The sequence below is a fragment of the Triturus cristatus genome, chromosome 11 (genome assembly GCF_964204655.1).
Source record: "Triturus cristatus chromosome 11, aTriCri1.1, whole genome shotgun sequence".
In the NCBI taxonomy this organism is placed as follows: Eukaryota; Metazoa; Chordata; class Amphibia; order Caudata; family Salamandridae; genus Triturus; species Triturus cristatus.
Window position 1 is genome coordinate 590463885 of NC_140594.1, and position 18752 is coordinate 590482636.

Here is an 18752-nt window from a genome sequence, read left to right on the forward strand (position 1 = left end):
GGGCAGATTTATTAATGAGGCTCTGACAGCTTTCGTGGTGGCCTGGGTGAGAGTGTGGAACCCCTGTCAAAATCACTGTGTAAGGGGTACATGCTGGCGGGAGGTCTAAAACAATATTTTCCTCCCGCAGAGTTTGCTTGAGTCCCTTAATGGGCCCTTTCTTATTCCCTTGGATCTCACTATGGCCCCTTCGAGTGTTCAGGGAATTGGAGTGCCCTTGTGTTTTATTAACGCTCCTAACTTGATCCTTTGCCTGTGTTTGCAGCACTGTTTGAGGGTCTATACAGTTTACCCCCACCCGATCTGGATCTGATAATCTTGCCTTTCCACTTGTAATTATTGATCTATCTATGGCCAACGCCTCAATCTCGGGGGCGATGGGGGTAAAATTTACGTCCCTCTCATTTGGGTTTTTACACAAAGAACCCCTAGCATTAGGCCTAATTTGCAGCGCCGAGCTCCCCAGATTTGACAGTAGTTGGCCAAGCTGCTCCTCTATGCGGGCCAATTGCAATAAAATAGGCTTCAATTAATTTGACACTATTTTCCCCAATTCAGCTGCCACCATGTCCACATCAGGCATAGATTTTGTCTTTGCAGGCCCTCCTCCCCCTCGGCTTTCCCCATAGGGGCCGGTGGGTTTTGTTTTTTCCTCTTAACCCTGGGTAATTGACCCAAGGTCCTCTGTTCAGTCCCAATAGGGTCAGCATGCTTCCTTTTTCCCCCCAGCTGTGTTTTGATCCCCCGTAATTGTCGGTGTTGCAGTGTCCATGACTTTTGGCTCACCACCCCAGGTGCCCTGCTTCATGATAATAACAGTTGGTGAGAGCACGATTGGGGGATCCTCTTGCCGAAAGGGAGGAAACATAGGTGATATTCGCTTGGGGTACTCTGTAATTGTTTGGGGGGGGAGACTTGCCTGAGTGAATGTTCATGTCAACGGCTATGGGTACTGGGGCCAACGATAGTCTGCGTTCTGCCAGTTCAATTTCTTTGTTAAGTGCTCTCACGGCCTTTTGTAAAAAGCCATCTAGAGTTGTGTCTGTGCAATTAGGGGCACAAGTAAGTTTCTTTCTTCCCATCTCCCCGACACAGAATCAGCACTGATATTCCCCAGACCTTTCAGCCCCACTCCTTACTTCTGTGTCTCTGATGATAGAGCAAGAGATGTGGCCAGGCCCAGCCTCTTCCGGTCACGGATGGGTGCAGACGGGTCTGTCCTTGGCCAGGGCTACGCCCAGGCGCGGCCGGGGCACACCCGCACACGTCCTGCGCTGCGGGAACCCGACACAAGCTTTGTCACGCCTCCAGGCGCGGAGTGAAGTGTCACGGCCCTACTGGCTGCTGGGCAATGGAGTGCAGGATTGCCGTTCCCCTCACGGCGCTTTCTGGCGATGTTCCTCTCGGGCTTCCCGCACTGCAAGAGCCCGCCACAAGCTATATTACACCTCCAGGCGCGGAGTGAAGTGTCACGGCCCCACTGGCTGCTGGACAATGGAGTGCAGGATTGCCGTTCCCCTCATGGCGCTTTCTGGCGATGGTCCTCTCGGTATTCCTGCGCTGCGGGAGCCCGCCACAAGCTTTATCATGCCTCCAGTCACAGAGTGAAGCGTCATGGCCTCACTGGCTGCTGGGCAATGGAGTGCAGGATTGCCGTTCCCCTCACGGCGCTTTCCGGCGATGTTCCTCTCGGGCTTCCCGACAACCACTTTTTGTTTATGTGCAGGAGTGTGCAGTTGTACCACAAGTCTCCCTTTCCTTGTTTCAGATTTAGAAAAACAGACATACCAGAGGACCCTTGCCATGACACCTACATTTAATTTTAGATCTCTCTGACATCCCTTGTAGCTCAATTCAATAAGAAAACTCAAGCACCCACACACACAGTCCAAAGGTAAAGTATACATTTGATATAATAGTCTTCTTGTTTCAGACTTTGTAGTGTTAACAGTGTTTTATTCTCTGCACAGACATGTGATGGTTCAGTAGAGGTACATACTTCTTTACAGATAGGCAGCCGACATGTGTTTAGTCTGAAGACTTCATCAAGGCTTTATAGTTGAGATACAGTTAGGTCAACAGTGCATCTGTTTCAGCAGAATCATGAAGAGTTTCACTCAGTCGTTAAGTTAAATGTTAACATCCAAATCAGTGTCATGCAGGAAGTTTGGATGCCACGCGGGACCTTGATAAGTCTGATATTTGGTACGCAGTCGCTCGAATTCTGTGCCGGGTGGAGAAAAAGGACCAGAATGCGACACACACAGAAAGAGCAAAAAAAAGGAGAAATTAATAATTTGTCTTCGTATCGCCATTCTAAGACCATGTATTCCTTGGCCTTAGTTTTTGGCGCTGCCCCAGCCTTGTAAATCCGGTGCAGCATCAAAAAGCAATGGATGTTGCAGTGGAACGTCCACATCAACACCCACTGTACCCCTTTTTCACGCTAAGTGGTGCGTGAAAAGGAGCCGTATTTACAAGATGGTGTTAAGGCTTTAAACCACAAAAAGTGGCTTAACGCTGCTTTGTAAATATGGAGAAGAGCATATCGCCTTCAGAAGGTTACTAAAAGTGGCATTGTGGTTGCAATATCCCCTTGTACATATGTCTCTTTGCTTACTGTTAGTGAGCTTGGAGCCCTCCCATTAGTTACCATTGGTGGGCTTCAAAGCCACTATCAATTGCTTGCTTCCTGCTGGTCAGTTCTGAGGTTGGCATTTTCCTCTACTTGGATTTGGCCCTGCCCTAAAGCATGACTCAAGAACTTGTGCCCTCATACTTTTGGGACCTCTTTTTTCTTTTTGTTGAGCCGCTGTACAGAGTGCATCTTTCTTAGCTGGCTCTGTCTTTTGCTTGTTACCCCTCCCTCCCGTTGCAGTGCACTCACCCTTGTTTATTTAGCTTTCACCATTGTGAAAATGCATCTCAGCCACATCGTTATTGTGTTTTTTTTTTGTTTTAAATTCAGTTGCCTGAGTTTATGCGTTTAAGGCGTGACTGTGAGTGGACCTTGTATGTGTTTTTTTATTCTTAGCCCAAGCATACCAGTTATCACATTAAGGGGACTGCTTGCCTGCTATACAAGCACTCTGTCACCTTCCATTTCCTTTGAGATAAGAAAATGTGCTTCCAACACTCTCTTCACTTGCAATGTTATGGGGAAATTTTTCATTCATCTTTTTTATAGGACGTTTATGGTTTCCCAGCTTCAAAGGCCACTGATCTGCAGATAACAAGGTCCTGCATTACTGTGTGTTTTGTTATATGCAGAGCTGTGGCCTTTGAAGCTGAAGAACCCCATTCAAGTCCCAGAGGTGCCACCATTTCTTGTGATTGTAGCGCAAATTAGCTAATTTGGCCACGTAAAAACCAGAATAATTCTCCCCTCCCCCTTAACATTGCAAGTGAAAGCAGTATGGGAAGCACATTTTATTATCTCTAACGAATAGGGCTTGGCATGTGAGGGCTTGTTTGTTTTTCCTTTATGCCACCCTGGACAATGCTGCCTTTCATATGTTAAATTAGACAGCTTCAAACAATATTTGGGGCTGCATCTCAACCACAACCTAAGTTTTATTCCCCTTGAACAATCATGCCTTTCAATTTGTTTGTTAGACAGCTTTAAACAATAGTTGTGACTACAAAAACAAAGGATGTGAGCAAGGTACGTTGGAAAATGTTACCCTTCATTTATTTTAGCACCTGAGTGTCCAACAAGCGACCAAGACGGCAACATTTATATTCAGCTCTAAATGTTCATAAATTCCACCTCAGACAATGCTGTCTTTCATTTGTCATATTAGACAGCTTTGAACAATATTTGCGTCTGCATCTCAACCACAAACTACATGTTATTACCCTCGAATAATGCCTTCTTTCAATTCTTTTGATAGATAGTTTTAAATAAAGACCTATTGGCTTTGCCAATTCTTTTTTTTAGTCTGAAACACCCCACACTTAAGCAATGAGAAGATACCTTTTCGTCTAATTCCCACTTACAAATTTCAGTAGTTCCTTTTTTGAAGATTTTGTCCTAGCAGAGCTGGGCTACTGCCAGAGAAAAACAACATACATTATCTAGTTATCTAGGACACTTTAATAGCATTCCAATGTCATGTCTCTATCCCCGAAAGTTCAAGCTTAGGCAACTGGATAAATAAACCACAATGATCACAGCTGCGTGGCGGACAGTACTTTTTTGTGGAAGCACACAGCTTCTGCACAATCAAAACATGTACTGCCGGCTCCCAACACGTGGGCGGAGCCAAAGCCCTGCACTAGTGATTTCCATATAATTGCCCATCAAATAAGACCATAAAAAGGTCAATGTTTAGACAGAAGTATCAACATGATTCTTATTCACTAATCTTAATCATATCATTTACTTTTGGCCTATCGGCTAGGGCGGTCAACCTCGAATCTGGGGAACTGGGTTCGAGTCTCGGTAATGACGCTGAACATCCTGTGATTCTGGGCAAATCACGTAATCTCCCCGTGCCTAACAAAAAATAAATGTGTCCTAATGTAACGCAACTGGTGCTATGTAAAGTGCTCTGATACCCGATTCGGGTTAAGTTCGCGCTATATAAAACTCTCTAAAAAAAAAAAAACATGGCTCCTTTTAATCAGTTTGTTTCGTGTAATGCAAATGTGTTTAGTGGAAAATGTCAGGCACTAGCTCAGCCGTTGACATCGGATAGCTTTGATCCTCTTCTTTGCAGTGATGCCATGATTTCTGGGTTTAATCAAACGTGTTTGCTGAAAAGATTTATCATTCGAAGGGCTCCCATGATATTGTTTATTTCAAATGAAAACATCTAGAACCACCTACAGTATATTTCCTTTGTCCGTTCTGTACTAAATCGTAAAACACCTTTTGAGTGTATTCCTTATGAATACACATTTTTAAAAGATCTTTAGTGGTTATCGGTTAGGAAAGTATCTGAGGGTCTTTAACCAAAGCACTGAAAAATGCAATTGTGCAGAAAATGCGTTTTCAACATACATATACATTTGCTGCCCTCCCCCCATAATCCGTCATCTGCAGCATAATTTGCAGATTTAAAAAAATATCTGTAATGGATCAAAGTTGTTAAAATAGCAGCACACAAGGTTTAATGAAGCATAAATGACATTTTACAAAAGCTAGCATTTCACCTTTAGCTGTTGGTTGCTATAATAGGTTTGACGAGGTAATAATGTTGCCCAGAGAGTGTGTACATTCTATTGTGGTGGACAAAGGAAGGTCTTTTTGTTTGTAGCAGGATACAAAAATAGTGACTACTTAAATGTTATTCAAACTGGGTAAATAGAAAAAATCCTTTCATATCATAATGTTTTGTTTCATTGTTAACACAAATTAATGTTCTCATCACAGTTCTCAAAGCTGAAGGATTTTTAACAGAGTGCTCAGACTCTTCAATAATTGCAAATAAGTTGCATCTCTCTTTCGCATCCTATGCCTTAAATCCGAAAGTATCTCATACTGAGACATGCACTTAATAAATCAGACAGTTAGTATACTCTTCCTAGAGGTATTTTTAATGGAAAGTTATCCTGCGACGATGCCACATAGTTTGCCTGCGATGCTGCATAATGTAGTCAAACTTGCTGCACAATTTAGTCCTTTGCTGGCACATAATTTCAGTGGCTCTCCTTATAACCATTTTGTGTTATGCAAAATATGTTTTTCTGTTTCAGAAAAACTAATATTTCAACAGCTTTCTGAATACAATTGGGAAAAATACTGCCACTTATGTTAGAGAAAAGAGAGGTTACCATAATCTCCCTGTCCTTCATTCAGTGTGCTTCCTTGGTAATGAGCAGTCAAAAACATATTGAATGAGGAAAATGGGTAACTCACCCTTTCAAATACCTTGGCAGAAGTAGGTTTGTGCAAATGCAATTTAAAGTGCCTCATTATTTGGATGTGGAGCATTTCTAGGAAATAGGATTGAATTGCTGGGGGGTTAAAACAGACCTGACAACTTGTAAAATTCTTTCCTTGTGTGAGCAGAGGGCATGGCTTGAAGCTGGTGGGGCTTTAAGTAAATACTGCCTGTGAGGCGCTTAAACCTTACCCCACCACCACCTCCAAAAAGAAAATAAATAAAAAGCTTCTCACTCTGTTGCCGATGTCCTGATGATATTTAAAAGTCATAATGGGATTTCACTGTGCAGGTCCTGCAAACACAAGCTAAAACCCACTCTACGCTTGGATTTCCAGCTTACCTTGTGTTCCACAGTGTAAGGTCTCCTCCTCACCTGGTGACCGTGTGAAGGGAGTCAATAATACCGACACACTGTGACATTGTTTCTGTTGGAAGCAGTGGTTGCGCCACTGCTAAGACTGAGCTGTGTTGCCCCTCTGCTCACTAAGGGGCTGATTACAATGGCGGAAGGACTGCCACCGCCAGCCGGGTGGTGACGGTCCCTGCGCCATCTGAATGTGTATTTCCCCCGCCACATTAGGATGGCAGGGGGATGCGTTCCGCAAGCGAAGCGGGCGCACAGACCACCTACCACGCTTCCGCCACAGGCAATCATTATGATTGCCTGGCAGAGCAGATAATACTGGGGATATGGTGGCGGTGCCTAGCAGGCACCACCCGCATGATTACAATGCGTAATCCTTCCCTGGGGCCGGCGAAACATTCATGCACTCTATGCATCTTCTCCACACTGGCTGCATTACAGCCTGGGTGTAGAACATGCCTAGGGTCCCATTCCCTGTCTGAGAGCCGAACCACGGCTCTCAGGCCAATCCCAACGGTTAATTGCAGCGTTGTGATTGGCTCAGGGGAGCCTGGGTGCTTTCCAATCACATCACTGCATTGCAGCGTTGTGATTGGGTCAGGTGAGCTGGGTGCATCCTGCTTCCACAGAAGCCAGGAAGAGGACGAGAGGATGGAGGAAAGTCGGAAGCCGGCTGCATCCAGGTAAGTGGGTTTTTTAAATGTATTTTTTATTCCCTCCCCCCACCCTCCGCTCCGCCCCCTCCACGCCCATTCGGTAGCAGCCACCATTGGTTGGCAGATCTGATTAAAACACATAAACAATATTGTAGGATTTCTGTCTAAATAATCTTCAGTAGTACATTTAATAATAAATCGTGAACAGTTCTCATGGCCAAGAATTTTCTACAGTTGGACTAGTTTGCTTTTCTAACATATCTTGACTCACCAATGTTAATTGTAGTATTTCTAGAGTGTGTAAAACCAGAAGGCATTTAAGTGCTGTACTTGCAAGTACTTCATAAAGGGGCATGTAGGCAAGCAATAATGTTGTGGAAAAGCAAATACCTCTTAAAAAATTCAGGTTTCTCTCACTCTCTGTTTTTTGCCCTCACTGTGCCTTTACCTCTGCCTAGCCCACTTCTTTCATTGTATGTATGTCATATTTGTATAGTGAAAACCTAGCCAAAAAGCACCAGAGCGCTGTGCAGGGTCAAAGACAAATATACAGTTAACGAGTGATAGACAATGGATGGTCCTTCGTCCTGGAAGTTGAAGTGTATTGTTATTGTATTATGATTAACCCTGGGCGGTAAAATCCGCTCCGCTCGTGGAATTTGCAGAATTTTAGCAATTCCGCGTTTCACAGGGAACGCGGATTTACCAGGAATTCCTCGGCCTGCGGTGTAGCGGAATTATTTCCTAGTTGTTGCTTTAAAAATGTGTTTTGTTGCGTGCGATAGCGACTTACCAGGATCCCGCGTTCGCCGACGAGTTTTCCTACCCACGAGATTTTGGTAGCCAGCTGCGCGATCCTGCGACAGTGTGCGATCGTGAACACATCATTCGCCGTGCCAACGGGCACTGTGAGAGTGTGCGATCGCGATGAGCAGCATAAAACCTTCGCTAAAATGATGATTTGGATGAAAAAAACTCCTCAGATTGCCATTTGGCTGTTCTTTTTTGTGCAAGGAGTCCTTTTTTTTAAACTTTCTTTTTGGAGAGGAAGGAAGTGCCACAGAGTCTCTAACTTCCTGTTCCGGCCCAGCATACTCCTCCCAGTGCTTTGTCCATCTCCTGTTCATTTTTCATTTGGATTTGGAACTGGAAGGATCACTCTTTGTGTCTGCTGCATCATATATCATTGGATTTGAGGACTTTGGATTTGAGATTTTACAAGTAAGTTGGTGTTGTTGTTTGTTTGATTGGGTCATTGCAGTTGCTGCAACTACAATTTTGGTACTTTTTATCCTTTAAAAAAAATATATATATTGTGGGTAGCCAGTAGGCCCAGAGCTAGTCACTGGTGCATGATGAAACAACTGTTCCTTTGGTGTGTGTTGAATTTATTTTAAACATCATTTAGGGCATGGATGGCATTGGATTGAATTGCAAAATGTGTATTTTTGGGGGTATTTCAGTTTTTGTGTGTGTATTAAATAAATGCCTATGTTGTGTGTGGTGTGTTTGTTGTGTATCTTGCACACATTGTTTAGCCCTGTGGATTTTCGTTTTTGCATTGTATTGCATTAAAGCTGTGTTGTTCAGCATGCCTCCTTTGCCTGGCTATTATAGTAGGCCTTTTCAGTTCATTGTTTTCCTGGCCTCCTGCTTGTTGGTTGTGTTGTGACTGTAAGTGTCCAACTGTCCATGTGGCTGGTTGCCATTTTGTGGTGGTACCTCTTGGCTTACTGCTTCCATCCATCCCCTTTGCCAGCTGCAGTTCCCTGAATGACGTGATGAGCAAATAATTTAATGCCAAACAAACACGTTCCACTTCCATTACATTTGTATTTTTGTTTGTCTTCTTCTTCTTTCCTATCCTTTCTGAGTGTATACAGTATACCATGAAAGCCCTTGTTGTCAAAGTCTCACAAATGGCCACACTAACAAGTGTGGCCACCTCCACCTCACTAAATAAGGCCCGTGCCTGCACCCCGTGTGGGTGCCTGCGGCTGCGAGCACGAGCAGCCTTGCCCTTGTCCTTGTACTTGCCCACACCCTTGGCCATGGTTCTGGGACTCGGGGGGGGGGGGGATGGAAAAGAAAAGGGAGGAATTTGAAAAGTAAGTAAAAGAAATGAAATAAGCAAGTTATAGTAAAAGAGTGAAAAAGTAGTAAAAAAGTCACAAAAAGTAGAAAAAAAAGTCAAAATATAGAATCAGGAAAATAGAGAGATAGATAATAAATAAAAAAAGATTAACAAAAGGTGTACAGAAACAAAGGATTGCACAGATAGAGGGAGGATAGAAAAGCAGGCCCAGAACCATAACAATAGAGTGAAAAACAAGATGGCTGAGCCCATTGCGACCGCATGAGCAAGTTCGCTTATATTTCCCTCGTGAGCACGCAAACAGCGTTGCGAATACGTAATACGCATTCCCCGAACATGAAATACTCATCGCGAACGGGCGGGAGCATGCAATACGCGACCCAGAACAGGAAATAAGCATCACGAACGGGCGGGACAAGTGAAAAGCAAGATGGCCACACCCATTAGCGACTGCAAGTGCAAGTTAGAGAGATATTTCCCTGCGAGAACGCAAAAACACATCGTGAACGGGCGGGACAAGCAATTGCACGTGATTTTCTACTGTTTCGCGGAACTTTGCGTAACGCGACTACGCAAATTCTGCCCACCCTTAATTATGATGTAGTGTACTTTAAAGAGGTTCATCTTCAACTCTTTCCTACAATGGAGCAGTGATGGGCCAGTCCTGATGGTGGTCTCCTTCTATTTTCATCTCCAGCTTGTTGAATCGTGGGCCCCGGGCCCACATACTTTGTAAGTAAGTAACACAGACAATTTTGTATCGTTATCAGAAATGGCCATGAGCAGGTGCACTCAGGCTCTTTGTATTGGCAGGGCCACCTGACCAGTGACGCCTGTGTTGGATGGGTGTGGGGTGGTTGTAAGAGCCAGCCCTCGTGGGAGAGGCTGGTAAAATACTATACTGTGTCCAGAAGGACACAACATTCCTCCCAAATGTAATTAAAAAAAGAAAACAGAAGTCCAGTCTGTGGGAAGGAATGAAAAACACCTAAAACAAATTAAGTCTCACAGCTTTAAGAGGCAGTCCGCAGGACAACGGCGGACAGGTGAAGCTGGGAGCACCCGGGCATCTCAGCACGCATCCATAACTTAACCAGGTACATCTCGACATGAACACCGTGCCGATGGAGTCCAGACTCTTCAGTGTCACATCAGTTGGGTGACAGTCCACCTATGTGATGTTGATCAGTCCAGAGTGCTCTCACTGTGATGCAGTTGGTGCTTAACAGTTCAAACTTGGTGCATCTGGAGCATAGGTGGAGTCCATTGTGAATGCTTGACGATGGTGTTGCACTGAAGGTCGTCGTGGTGTGCTCTGACCTGTTGAAGTCTCTTTCACACAGTTTGGCTACCTCCTGAAATCCAGTGGTAAGGCTTAGTCAAGTCCATCTCTCACACTTGAACCCTTGGTTGAGTTGCCACGTGACTGCCTGTGGGCTGCACTGGGGCTGCATATGTGCCTGCATCTGGACAGCCGCAAGACATCCTCAGAGCCACTGCCTAGTCTCTCGTGCAATGCAATGTCAGGGGTGGATGTGTCCTGGTCAGAACATGCTCTCGCAACCTGGATCAGGATGCCAGACAGTTGAGCAGTTGGTCACTAGTTCCTCAGATTGCCACTGGTGCTTCTTGTCATGTTGTATGGCAATGGTGTAGGATTCCAGTCTTGCTACTTTATGCTCTAGGGATGATGGTGATGCACATAGCAAATGATGGAGTGCTTGCCATTGGATGACAGGTGGCGATGATTTGTATGGAGGAAGGGTGACTGGAGGGCCTTTGTAGTCATGTAACTTGTTGTACACTTGGTGCAGCTCTTCTTCTTTGGCATGTGCTCTTGCAAGCAGGGATGCCATTTCCTCTGAGCAGCCTGTGACAGGTGGCTGGATGGTCACACTGTGAAGTGTCGGGCAGATACACAGCTTGCCCATGCAGGTGTTTTATGTTTGGAACTCCTGCTGAGCTATCTCCTGTGACATCACCGCACCCCGGTGGCTGGCTTATTTCAGTATGTGGAATTCCTTGTTCTTGTCCCCACATAATTTATCCTGTGCACCTATGGTCATCCTTTCTTCTGTGTGACAGGATTGTCACACTCCTTCCTCTCCACCCCTTTTCTTCTTTGCAATGTGGAAGCATGCTACGCTCTCTTATTCGTCCGTTCTTGCTTGCTGTATAATGTGGCATCCGGCTACATGTCTTCTTTGCACATGCTGCGAACATGGCGACAGGCCACGGGTTGTCAGCTCTTCACACTGGGACCTCCTGCCAACTCCGTCGTGCCTGTTGGACTGTGCATCTTCTCCCGTCACGGAGCACTCGCAGGTCCGGTCCTGTCACAGTCTTCCCATGTGTGTCAGCCATTTCATAGATGGTATTAGAGGTGTGTGTGTGTGTGTTGATGGATCCAGTCTGAAGCCTCTTCCATACCTTTCTTTTCCTCGACAAGGTATTCCAGGTGCAACTCCGGATCCCTGTGGGAAATGAGGGTTTCTTATGCATTGGTGGCAGCTTGCCACTAGGGGACATGCGACTCTCCTCTTGCTTGTAATGGACCGATGTGCGGCACAGTCTTAAGGCAGTGTTGGGGGCAGTCCCTGAATAGTCTCTGGCACACTGTGAGTCAGTGCTAGTGTAGTTAATGTGTGTAGACGCTATCCTTCTTGCAGTCTGGCCACACAGGGGCCCTTTCTCTAGGGTTTCCTAGGTGCTTCACTCCGTAGATGGCGGGCAACTTTCCTCTGTCTCCCCTTTGCTCAATGGTATCATGCTTGCACCTCGAGACTGCTCTGTCAAGGCACTTGGACCTGCTTCGGTTTGAGGTCACCTGGTAGGGTTGGTCACTCCATGTGACATTCTCCTTGATGAGCCAATGGTGGCTATTCAGTGCTGGGGCTGTGGGCTGCCACAGACTCCTTCATGCAGCCATTCATTGTCTATGTGCCCAAGTGAGTAAACGCTCAGTCTCTCTAACACATTGTGCATGGTTGCCCCTCCTCTCTTGTGCTTGCTGCCACTGTTGACTGGGAGGTGCTGTTCCTCCTCTGTGGAGCACTAACCTACCCCTTTATCTCTGGGGAGTACTGGTGGTGCTCATGCATAGTCTCTTCCAGGCTGCTCTCTGCTGGCACTCTATCTGCCTGTGTCATCACTCTTGCTGTGGCCTGCCACTTAGGGCCATGCAGTGCTTTCCTTCTTTGCCAAGGCTGTATGTGGTGGCAGCTGGTCACCCCTGGGGAGGGAAATGCAATGCTTTCCTCATGCTGCTTTTGGCATGCAGGTACCTGCGTCTGGCAGGGAGAACGGTGCAACGTTCTCTTTGGAGTGGTCTCAGCGTGCAGTAGCATTTGTTGTTGATTCCTGCTTCAATTAACTCTCGCTCACTGTTTTCATCTCATCTCTCATCTCATCTTTTCCTCTGATCTTTGATTTCTACTAATTTAAAATAAGTAATAATTGTTGTGGCACGATTAATGAAAATACAACAGCTTTACTTATTCACAAGTATTGCCTCCATGATAGAAAGAAGTTTTTTAGTCTTATAGTGCCACAGGTTTTCTTTTCTGCCAACTTGACTTTCTCGTTCCAGCAGCACATGTATCTTATGTCCATCTTCAAACCTTGTTCAGTCTGTGACTCTGAGAGAGAATTTCACATAGAAGTTGTTTCTTGCACATTTATTGTTATGGCTGTTGCATTTTTTACCTCGGATTGATGGAGCAGGATTTCACAAATCAAAACCTGTTCGCAGCAACATACACATAATACGTACTAATAGTAAGTAGAAATAGAAATGAACATGCACCTTACACACTTACACGTGGGAAAAAGCTTTGCGCAAAGCTGCACTAATGTGAAAAAAATATAAATAACGAAACCCGATAATTTAGTGAGCTTGAAAGATAAGAGAAAGATGCATGTTTAGGCCGCATGTGCAATTCGTAGTTGCATGTTGCAACTAAAGTTGATTCACTTAAAATTCTTACATCGATTTTATTGTACCCCTATACAGCTGTATCAGATGGGGATTAGATCAGACACTAGCTGCTGGAAATGTGGGGCTACACCTGCAACCTTCCTTTACCTGGCCTGGTCTTGTTCAGTGATAGCAAAATATTGGGTTGCCGTTTTTATCACCATAGGGGATGTTCTGGAAACATTGGTTGAGCCTACACTCCTATTAGGCATACTGGGATATGTAAAAGATACACCAGCAAGTTCCTTTTGTTTGCTGGCCATGCTACTATTGCTGGCAAAACATAGAGTAGCTATGCATTGGGGGTCAGTTATTGCCCAGACAGTTAAAAATTGGCTACAGGATATTACCTTTTTGTCATGCCCAATTGTCTTTATTTCAGGAGCAAATGCCTATTGCCTCTAGGCCAAAGGATATCTGGGAGCCAATGCTGGCGTGGTTTTGCAATGGAGCAACAGATGACGACGTGGAGACTCGTCTCCCCGCCAACAATGCAGCAGAAAAGATTGATACGCCTGTTCGCCCCTAAGTGTATATGGGTATGCTCCTCCTCAATGTTGAATGTACTATAATGAACTGTGAAAACATGGGACTATGTAGATATCATAAAAGATCTGTTTATTGACTGCATAGAAATGTTAAGTGATTCATGGGAACTTGACTTAAGCACTGACCAGTTGTTTCAAAGTTGAGTTGTTGTGAGATAATGTCAATTTATAGCACCGTAAATGGTAAAGAACAATGATATGTAATGTTGATTGCTAGAATAAATGTTAATAAAAACAATAAAAAAAAAAAACTATTGATGACAAGTCATTATGTGATTGGCTAATGACTGTCTTTACAAACATTAAAGTTATTAAGAAGAAGAGTAACCTCAAAACTTTACAGAACGTATGGTAAGGCTATATATAAAGAAACAACAATGGTTCATTGGGGCATCAATCCGAATAAAAAACAATATGTCTTCAGTCATTAGAGACATAACAGCACCAATTACCAGACCAGATCTAAAAAATGTTGCCTATGTATCTTTTCCATAGATGCATTTTGGGAAAAAAAAGATTGGTAATATTTAGGACATATTTTCTCTCTATGTCGTCAACAAACAGTATGGCAACAGTATGGCAAAGTGTGATGCGAAAACGGCTTCCATGGATGTACCTTTGCGTTGACGGTAGTATTTACCTTCAAATAGAAAATGTTTTTTGTAAGAGCTATTTCGAAAAGGGATAATGATGAAATCTGTAGGGACCTGTACAGGGGCTGGTCTGCAAATCAGAGGATCCGTTATCACCTGAATAGCTCCTGTTTGTGGGATATTGGTATACAATGATTCTATATCCAGTGTGACCAATAGCTCTGTGGTGGAATCGAATTGCTCTGTTTCAATAAGGTTAATGAAATTAGTAGTATCTTTCACATATGTGGTTGTGAAGAGAAGCATATCCTTAATGAAAAAATCAATGTACTTACCAAGGGCTCCAAAGTGGAGCCACGCCCTGATAGTATGGTTCTACCTGGAGGTGATTCAAGGCTCTTGTAAATTTTGAGTAATTTCTTAAGTAAAACAAAAAATGCACAAGAAGGATCAAAGTATGCAATGAAAGAATAAATTGCTATTCAGTATTGATTACCTGCCTTCTTCTTTCTTGTCTTGAGTAACTGGTGTTGTTGTGTCTCTAATGACTGTAGACATATTGCCCCTCATTTTGATTTTGGACAGACTCCCACAGACAGGCCATTGGTGTCGGTCCGCCCGACATCCAGACCAGACTGGTCAGAATGGCAGATTACAATTCGGGCAGTCAGAGCAATGATGTTGGGGGGGAAAGACTGCCGCCTCTGACAGGCTGAAAGAACCCATCGGGGCAGCGGTCAGACTCATATCCCTACCATGAGAGTAGTGTCTGCGCAGGCATGACCGCAGAGATTAGGATGTCCCTTTCCGATGACTTCCTTTTTATGGGGGTCTCACCACCATGGAAAGGCAGCCAGAAAGGGACTTTGGGGGTCCTAAGTAGGCCCCTTGTCTCCTGTGGGCCACTGCTAAGTGGCCAGAGGGGCACATGTGGTGCCCCCCACACATCCATACACCGTGAGCCAGGCACCACATGAAGCCTGGCTCACGGTGCATGGATGTGTGATAAATGCCTTTTTCTACTGCGCCTTGTGCTAATGTCCTTGTCAGAGTAGCAGCACAAGCCACAGTAGAAAAAGGCAGTTTCTGACTAACTACATGACGGTCTTATCGAAATATGGTGGGTGGGACTGCCGACTGCTTGTTGGGCGGTTTCATTCCTGCTGTGATGGCAGTCGGTCAACTGACCGACTGCCTTCATAATCAGCCCCTTTCTTCTTTTATTGAGATGGAGTACCCAGCGAACCATTGTTTTTTTTTAAATATTTTAAAAAAAGTTAAAGGCATATATGTTGGTTTTAAGGCCACTTTCCCTGTGTTCTGGGTTTGGGGCTTAAACATAGGTAACTATTAGATTTGATAATGTTCCCCTACCTATTACCCCTTAATTAAAATGGTAATAGGTAGGGAAACATTATATATGGTTTACATATATATTTTCTAAAAATGTCCCGAAGTATCATGGTTCTTCCAATGAGGTTCTGCGGTACTTGGAAAAAATGTTTAAAAAAAAATAATATTTGTAGAACATAAAAAATACAATACACTATATTTCACAAGTCTAGTGTATTACCGTGTATTTTTTCTTTTGTTGCATATTTAATTCTTTATAAAAATGTGTACGGAGTACCGCAGAAATAGAAGAATTCCCACACAATGTAAAAACTATTTTTAAAAAAGGTACCTTTCTTTAAAAAATGGTGCTTTCTAGGTAGTACCGTGTTAGTACTTAAAAAAAGTGTATATATATATATATATATATATATATATATATATATATATATATATATATATATATATATATATATATATATATAAACACACAAGTTGCCCCAAAAGGAATCGCCACACACGGAGAGATATCCGCACTAACACCACAGGTTGCAGAGCTTCAGAGCAGATAGCAGATAGCAGCCTTCCCTTCTGCCATACGCGTTTCGAGTATTACACTCTTGATCACTGGCTGGCTGAACACAGGAGGCGGAATCAAAGAACAAATTTATTTAAATGATAAGCCCCGCCCCAGTGGGTGCCGTAGCATGCTGGTAATTGCAGTTTGTAATATACTACACAGGCTCAAAAGTTCACTCCCCAAGTGGGTTCCGCTGCCTCCATTCGTAAAAATGTCATACGCAATAGGGCGAGAGGCTTCACCAAACTGTCCTCCACTTGCAAGTAGTACACTGTGATACAGGCATCCTCCGTTCACACGAGCGCTCCCATCGAGCACTTCAGACCCGCCTTGGCAAGCGGGGGGGCTTTTCCGTGGCTGGACAGCCACTAAATATAAACACACGAGTTGCCCCAAAAGGAATCGCCACACACGGAGAGATATCCGCACTAACACCACAGGTTGCAGAGCTTCAGAGCAGATAGCAGATAGCAGCCTTCCCTTCTGCCATACGCGTTTCGAGTATTACACTCTTGATCACTGGCTGGCTGAACACAGGAGGCGGAATCAAAGAACAAATTTATTTAAATGATAAGCCCCGCCCCAGTGGGTGCCGTAGCATGCTGGTAATTGCAGTTTGTAATATACTACACAGGCTCAAAAGTTCACTCCCCAAGTGGGTTCCGCTGCCTCCATTCGTAAAAATGTCATACCCAATAGGGCGAGAGGCTTCACCAAACTGTCCTCCACTTGCAAGTAGTACACTGTGATACAGGCATCCTCCGTTCACACGAGCGCTCCCATCGAGCACTTCAGACCCGCCTTGGCAAGCGGGGGGGCTTTTCCGTGGCTTGACAGCCACTAAATATAAACACACGAGTTGCCCCAAAAGGAATCGCCACACACGGAGAGATATCCGCACTAACACCACAGGTTGCAGAGCTTCAGAGCAGATAGCAGATAGCAGCCTTCCCTTCTGCCATACGCGTTTCGAGTATTACACTCTTGATCACTGGCTGGCTGAACACAGGAGGCGGAATCAAAGAACAAATTTATTTAAATGATAAGCCCCGCCCCAGTGGGTGCCGTAGCATGCTGGTAATTGCAGTTTGTAATATACTACACAGGCTCAAAAGTTCACTCCCCAAGTGGGTTCCGCTGCCTCCATTCGTAAAAATGTCATACCCAATAGGGCGAGAGGCTTCACCAAACTGTCCTCCACTTGCAAGTAGTACACTGTGATACAGGCATCCTCCGTTCACACGAGCGCTCCCATCGAGCACTTCAGACCCGCCTTGGCAAGCGGGGGGGCTTTTCCGTGGCTGGACAGCCACTAAATATAAACACACGAGTTGCCCCAAAAGGAATCGCCACACACGGAGAGATATCCGCACTAACACCACAGGTTGCAGAGCTTCAGAGCAGATAGCAGATAGCAGCCTTCCCTTCTGCCATACGCGTTTCGAGTATTACACTCTTGATCACTGGCTGGCTGAACACAGGAGGCGGAATCAAAGAACAAATTTATTTAAATGATAAGCCCCGCCCCAGTGGGTGCCGTAGCATGCTGGTAATTGCAGTTTGTAATATACTACACAGGCTCAAAAGTTCACTCCCCAAGTGGGTTCCGCTGCCTCCATTCGTAAAAATGTCATACCCAATAGGGCGAGAGGCTTCACCAAACTGTCCTCCACTTGCAAGTAGTACACTGTGATACAGGCATCCTCCGTTCACACGAGCGCTCCCATCGAGCACTTCAGACCCGCCTTGGCAAGCGGGGGGGCTTTTCTGTGGCTGGACAGCCACTAAATATAAACACACGAGTTGCCCCAAAAGGAATCGCCACACACTGAGAGATATCCGCACTAACACCACAGGTTGCAGAGCTTCAGAGCAGATAGCAGATAGCAGCCTTCCCTTCTGCCATACGCGTTTCGAGTATTACACTCTTGATCACTGGCTGGCTGAACACAGGAGGCGGAATCAAAGAACAAATTTATTTAAATGATAAGCCCCGCCCCAGTGGGTGCCGTAGCATGCTGGTAATTGCAGTTTGTAATATACTACACAGGCTCAAAAGTTCACTCCCCAAGTGGGTTCCGCTGCCTCCATTCGTAAAAATGTCATACCCAATAGGGCGAGAGGCTTCACCAAACTGTCCTCCACTTGCAAGTAGTACACTGTGATACAGGCATCCTCCGTTCACACGAGCGCTCCCATCGAGCACTTCAGACCCGCCTTGGCAAGCGGGGGGGCTTTTCCGTGGCTGGACAGCCACTAAATATAAACACACGAGTTGCCCCAAAAGGAATCGCCACACACGGAGAGATATCCGCACTAACACCACAGGTTGCAGAGCTTCAGAGCAGATAGCAGATAGCAGCCTTCCCTTCTGCCATACGCGTTTCGAGTATTACACTCTTGATCACTGGCTGGCTGAACACAGGAGGCGGAATCAAAGAACAAATTTATTTAAATGATAAGCCCCGCCCCAGTGGGTGCCGTAGCATGCTGGTAATTGCAGTTTGTAATATACTACACAGGCTCAAAAGTTCACTCCCCAAGTGGGTTCCGCTGCCTCCATTCGTAAAAATGTCATACCCAATAGGGCGAGAGGCTTCACCAAACTGTCCTCCACTTGCAAGTAGTACACTGTGATACAGGCATCCTCCGTTCACACGAGCGCTCCCATCGAGCACTTCAGACCCGCCTTGGCAAGCGGGGGGGCTTTTCTGTGG

General features: G+C 45.1%; 1 long non-coding RNA gene across 1 annotated transcript in view; it reads left to right on the forward strand.

Annotated features, from left to right (window-relative positions):
• LOC146785138 (uncharacterized) overlaps nucleotides 1–18752 on the forward strand; it is a 356473-nt gene that overhangs the window by 130497 nt on the left and 207224 nt on the right. The window contains exon 2 of the long non-coding RNA XR_014970921.1: nucleotides 13365–13521. This is a non-coding gene — a long non-coding RNA (uncharacterized LOC146785138). The remainder of the gene's footprint in view (nucleotides 1–13364; nucleotides 13522–18752) is intronic.